The following is a 6,782-nucleotide window of genomic DNA, read 5'->3' on the forward strand; positions in this document are numbered from 1 at the left end:
TAAACTTGATTGATTGATTGATTGGTTGTTTATTCCACATCAGAGTTTGATTGACAGTTTTCACATTAGCCAAAATGAACCGAACAGGCAAACACACTAAAGATTTCCTTTAAACCAAACCAAACAGGTTGTGAAAACAAGCTTAGCAGCATTAGGTCCTACTCAGCTGACCGGAGTAGGACCGAAGTTGTGACTGACCATGATAAAAACGTAAGCAATTGTCCTTGTCATGGTTTGACAGGTCACCTGGTGCATCTCCTCAAAACTATGCTCTAAAACAGGACCATGTTGCTGCATTGCCACTATCCAACAAGGCAAGTATTAGTATAGAGGCTGCTAACATTCGCCCAACACATATTGACTTCTCATCTGTTTTTCATTGAGGATTGCGATCATTCACACCAATCACAGATCCCTTCAACTGGAATAATCTTGGAATCAATACACTGATTGTATAGTTTGTGCTCTGCCATGTCAACATGACAATGATCCCGGACAAAGGAAAATATTCTGTGTGTGTGTGGAGCAATTCAAAGATTTGAGATTTCTTTAAGTCTGCACTTGCTTTAAAGTTACAATTATATCCAACATGGGAATCAATGGGGACCAGTGATGTCCTAGAAGGCTAAGGGAAATTGTTTGGGTTAGGTTAAGTATACATATTTAATTTGAAGTACACAGCCTAAACCTATTATTAGTTGTTACGTATATTTTCCAGTCAAAGAATGTATATGAATGTATGCATGTATAATCCAAATGTTATCTCTGAAGTAGATTGTCAATCTTCCGCTTTACCTGCCATGATTAAAAGGATCTTTACTTTTTTAAATAACACTGAAATGTGTGACACAAAAATAGAATGCCTGAATACTGTCTTAAAGAAAAAAACAACATTTCAACGATCAGAACAGCAAGAAGAACAATTTTATGTACATTAGTGAGCTTCACAACTCTCTGTGCAAACTGGCCTTCTCTCAGTTGTCTGACCTGTGCTCAGCCTACTGCAGTGTCTTTTACAGCTTCTGAGTCCAGTTCTACTTATCTCCCAAGTCATTTTCCTTTCAATGATTTTGTAATCAGCTCTTCATCACGACTTTCTCCAGTCCAGTCTTAATAGGTTTCCCCGTGGCTAATATCGGCTCCTTTACTCTGTACGCCATTAGCCTTTTTAATGAAAGCATGACCCCTATCTGCAGCCCTTCCTCTGTCTCCCTCTCGGCCCATCCAAAGCTCTAGACAATCACAACGGCAAGGTGATGGAAAATGTCACTTCTTGTCCTTATTCAATTTGATATTAGCTGTTATGGGTCCTCGGAGGCTCACACAGAACCAATGCTGGCAATAGTGACTGAAGCAGCAACCATTAGGTTGTTTTGCTGCTTTGTTTCTTTGAGCTTGCATTTGTGATATTTTCTTGGAGTTTCTTCCACATGGTGGGGTTTTAGTACGGGCTCAACACAACATGCAGAGGAGGCCTGCAGAGTTTGATCTCAACAGCTGTTACTCCACTGGTGTATGAGTAGATAGATAGTTAGGGAATCTGTATTGCAAATGCAAGCATTCTCACTTTATCAAACAAGTATTTGACCCATTAAAAATACATTTAAAATTTCAGAAATGGGTTTGGTCAGGGTGAGATAATGCTGCAAAGCTCCAGTAGTGGTACAGTATTTACCAAATGGAGACCCCTTATATAGCTAACTTTTAAGATTTTCAAAATTTAGAGTGCCTTCTTCAATGCCACAAGAATACATTGCACGCTTACAGGATACGTTAGTATTTAAATGGAAGAAAAGCAATTTATTCTTTAAAGTTCTATTTTGTCACACAGTTCCAAGTGAATTTGTAAAATTGTTGAATGTTGCAAGGCTTCAATTTTGATCTCTGGCAGCTAGTTTGGTGAAGAAAAGCTATGTAAGGGCTGTCATATTGAACAGTGCAGGCCTGTGATTGCTTTCTGGAAGCAGTGCAGACCAAATTCATACTGACTTCAAAGAAGCATTTGTAGAAAAGATTTGTTGGTTAAATTTGTTGCCAACATTAGAGTATGACTCTCCAGAAGCAGAGGTCTGTAGTTACACTCCAAATGGCAAATGTAATGAATTATTATAGGTTGTTGCTTTATAAGAGAATTATCTGGTATCTTTGCGAAGCCATTTTTACTGCCAAATCACAACCGCTCCCTGCCAGCACCATTATAGTGTGCACCGTTTGGCTATTTTGCACATACTGCAGCTCTCGAATAATTTCACTCCTGGGTATCATTAAGTGTTATTAAAGTCAAACTCTGTACACACAGAAGGTTTTTCCATGAGATTGAAATGTGGTAAGGAAAGTATACTTACATATACACCAGTTTCTGCATGTTAACACATGTCAACATCATATCCTGGTTAGAGAATCTTTGAGAAACAAAAACATGTTTTGTGAACTCCTCTGGGCGAAAGTGGCACTAGTGCAAACTGCCCGCTATATACACAGTAATAATATGATTTTGGCTTCAGGGGTAGCCTGATGCCTGTTAGTTCTGTTATTGATTTCATTACTGGTGATAACATTAAAAAAACAGATGACATTGTAAAAGCCCAGCAGTGCCAACTGTCATACACATGTTGTTCTTTCACAACTAATGAAAGTACCAGTGTGTAGGATTTAGTGGCATCTGGTGGTGAAGTTGCAGATTGCAAGCACTTGAATACAGCTCAGTCTTTCAACAAGTAGGAGAATCTATGGTGGCCTCTACAGCCAGTGTTTGGTTTGTCCGTTCTTGGCTACTGTAGCGATTATAGTCCTGCACTTGGTTGGGTACACATGGGTACTTGCTGGTAACCCGCAAAAACATTGTGTAACGGGTAAAAAATATATCTATATAAATTCAGGGGTACGGGTAAAAATAAATTGCGAGTGCGAGTGGGCAGCACAAGAGAAAAAAAAACAAACAAACATTTTTTCTGGAGAAATCATTAATGAAAATGACTTTTTAACATTTAAATCAGTTAAATATCATCCAGTCTAATTGCCAGCTAGGATTTTCTTTTATTTTGATTTAATTAATTGACATTGGCGCCCAGCTGGTCGTGTAGACGCAGCAGCAGCGTAGTGAGTAGCAACAGTGATTGATTCAGGCAAATGGTTAATTAAAGTAAAAATATGACTCTGTGTGTAGCATGGGTCATGGGTTGGATCGTGGGTCTTATATTAACGGGCTGGGTTGGGTCTGGATTTGACTTGAAGATAATTGCAGGTAACAGGTTGGTTCCGGTTCTAAGCTGAGCAGATGTGGGCCGGTGTGGGTTTTGCAAAATTGAACCTGCGCAGGATTCTGGTAGCAACATGGCGGACTCACAGTCTAAGGTAACAAAACACACCATTCATGTTTTCAGGTGATTATACACTAATGAAAACATGCCTATGAATATTGTAATCCATGTAGAGACATTAGACAGTAAATCAAACATCAGGATGAAGGTATCATTGACATATGGATATGAATAACCTTATTACTGGAATTTTTGTGTGCATCTTTATTAAAAATCTATCAAATATGCAGTCATGGTTGTTTTCACTTCGCTCTAGTCCTATGAAGTCTGTAAAATCATTTATTTGCTTGAAACCTGTCCCCCCAGCTGTATCATTACTTCCTTGTTCCTTTGGAGCTGTAATCGTGAGGACTTCAATAATTAATGACAAACTATTCTTCTAAGTGCTGCTCTGGAGCTGAGGTTTCAACCACACAACTTTATTACAAACGTGTCCAAACCACCATTTGAAAGGAACGGCAGTTATTCTAACAAATGTTTCGATTTAAGTCAAAGGCACTTTTGGGAATTGCTTATGGGAAAGTGGTTATCTCCTGAAGTTTATGCTAATCCTTTAGTTTTTTAGAGGAACTTTTGCCCCAATACTCTGCAGTGAGAAATCTGAAACAGTCACTCTGCACAAAGGCTCTAATTCCGGGTCTCCATCCATGATAATATGAGAATGCCACTGTGGAGACAAGTATCACAAGAACCTTTTTGTGTACTTAGAAAGTGCTAACATAATGTGGACTGAAGGAGAAAAAATATAACTGCATTACTGTGGACACAAACTAAACCAGTGGTTCTTAAACTGTGGGGTGGACAGCTTGGGTGGGTCTCTAGAGCCTATGAAGGGCATCTCACAGGAGAAAATAGTGGTTAAAGTTTTAAGAATTTCTTTGTCAGTACTGGGGTTCCACTTCTACTCTCTCTCTCCCTCAGTTTTCCTCTCCTCCTGTCTCCCCTTCCTTTACCCAGGGTTTTGTGTCAGTTGGCTCCTGTTGGTTCTTCATCCAGATGTCCCTGATCTGGGTCTGTCTTTTGCTTTGTCTTTGTTCATACACTGTCCTTACATAATGTTTTGGCTGTAATTTACTGCTTCATCCCCTTTTAGCATCTCTTGTCTCGTCTTCCATGTTGTGGATGTGTAGTCGTCCATTCTCCTTCCAGGTCTTTGTGGCACAGTAGAGGTTTTCTGGTTGAGGATCTATCAGTGCTTAGTGGCACCTGGAGGTTTAAGTCTAATTTCCAAATTGTGTACTTTCCATTTATATATGCAACCCTTATATACCTGTACCCTGAATTAAATTCCAATCAAATAACTATGATAAGGTTAAGGTTAAGGAAATGCTGTAGCAATGGCAATAAACTGCAGTTAATTTAAGGTTAGGCTGTTACTGTTAATAAAAAGAACATTAATTATAGATCTGTGGGGATCCGTATAGAGGACACAAACTCCTGTCTCCTGCTTGAAAGCCAGACATTCTGCAGGCCCATCCACCACCCTGACATCCGCGTCCTTGTAATGTCCTGCACGGACACTAAATGAAGGTATCAGATGTCATTTGTGAGGTGTATAATCATCCAATAGGCATGTAATTCCTAGGGGTAAGTCATGCCTTTGTTGCATGCCTGTCCATCCAGGAAGAGAGAGTCAGCTCTGGCACTTTTATTCATCCAAATTTAAGGTCTGAGGAAAGACCTGTCAAATGTTGGACAGATTGTAAAGCTAAGCAAATTTGAATGTTTTGGGTGATTTTGGGCTCTATAAATAAAACTGACTTGATTCATAGGGGAAAAATAAACAAGGTTAGCAGGATTTATTCAGGCAGTATAACAGCATGTAAAGTACAAGATGGAAAGAGTTTTGACAGCGAAGAAAAACTAACGATGCTCATCAATCAAACACATCAGTCGGCCATTTTGCTCTTGGGTTTACTGTCAAGAGAATACAGTACATAAATATTATATATATACCATTACATATAGTGGCTTTTGATTGAGAACCATTGTAGTTAGCAGGAATACATTTCTTTACTTCCTTAGGTTAGGTTCACTTCGATCAGAGCACAAAAGCAGGATCACAAGAGAAGAACCGGGACAATGATGATAAAAGTTGACACTGAAACAGCATGTGGTCTTCATCTTTCTCTGTCTGCAACTGCACATACTCCTCCCTCTACCTCTCTCCTTACCACCCACATCAAACACACAGACACACACCTACGGCCACCCTCCTCTAATGCTGCCTTCCATCTTTTGCACTTTCTCTCCCTCCCACCCCTCCTCTGCGGGTGCTGATACAGTGCACTAATCACCAGCTCAATAAATCAATGGCCCAGCCAATAACCATTACTTCAAATTAGAGCTGCTTGCTCCTGTGAGGGAAAGCAGCTGACACCTTCATAAAGGCGCCTTTCATTAGCGGCTATCGACCTGGCTGAGCTAGCAGAGAACCTGCAGGACAACACACACAGCGGGAGGCAGAAACAGCGGGAAGGAGGAGTGAAAAAGAGAAGAAAGAGACAGACTGCTAGAGAAAGAAAACCCAAAGTTGTTTCCAGTAAATAAATCTTGGCTGCAGATAAATTCCCTCTGCCAGAATTTATCCTCCTTGAACAGATGGGATTGGGTTCACTGCATCAGAGAGAGGCAGCATTACTGTATGTGTGTGTGTGTGCTTGTTTTGAGGCAGAAAAGGGATTGGAGGATGCATAAAATGGCAGCCTCTCTGTCTCTCTTTTCTTTCTATCTCCTTCACTTCCTCTCGATCTGTCAGGAGCACAAAACTAGTGCATCAATATGGGTCACATGTAAATCAGCGTGGCGGGTCGAGCTGGCATTGCCTCCCCGGTGGGATCCCCCAGCTGAGCATCTTCTCAGCTTGCTTATTGTAAGGCAGCCAGTCACACTGTTGGTTTATAGATCACTTATGTAAGGGCAGTCTTGTGTTTCCCCCCCCCCCCCNNNCCCCCCCCCCCCTGCCTGGTGTTCACTGACTGACCCACAGATGGCAGTGTGGGATAGCCAGTTTGAGCTGAAAATGTTGGTCATCATTGTCCGGTCTGCTGCTTAAGATGGAAAAGAGGCAGGTTCAGGTCAAGGTACAGCCCATGGAGAAATAACACCACAGACATTAAAGGGGCTTTGAGTTTTAAAAAGCACCCTCAAATCCTGGTGGAGGATAAAACAACTGTAATGTTTACCTCTAATGAATTAAGTCCGACCACCAGTTAATGCTTTTGCATTCTGTCATGTAGAAGGAAGAGGGTTCATTTGTTTTTATCTCTGCTCAGCTTAAGTGGGTGGTGGCAGGGGCGGGTCTGGAGGGGTAGCATAAAAACGCCTTACCACCCAAGCTGGTAGCCCAGTTCAGTGTCGAATGTTGTCAAATTTGATTTATTCGAATAAAATAAGTTTGAATTTAAGTGTTGAAAATGAAAATTATTATAATGTTCTAGGGTCTAAGTTAGGCTTGGCATG

This window comes from Morone saxatilis, unplaced genomic scaffold (assembly GCF_004916995.1).
Source record: "Morone saxatilis isolate NCDOM2014 unplaced genomic scaffold, NCSU_SB_2.0 Contig19, whole genome shotgun sequence".
NCBI lineage: Eukaryota > Metazoa > Chordata > Actinopteri > Moronidae > Morone > Morone saxatilis.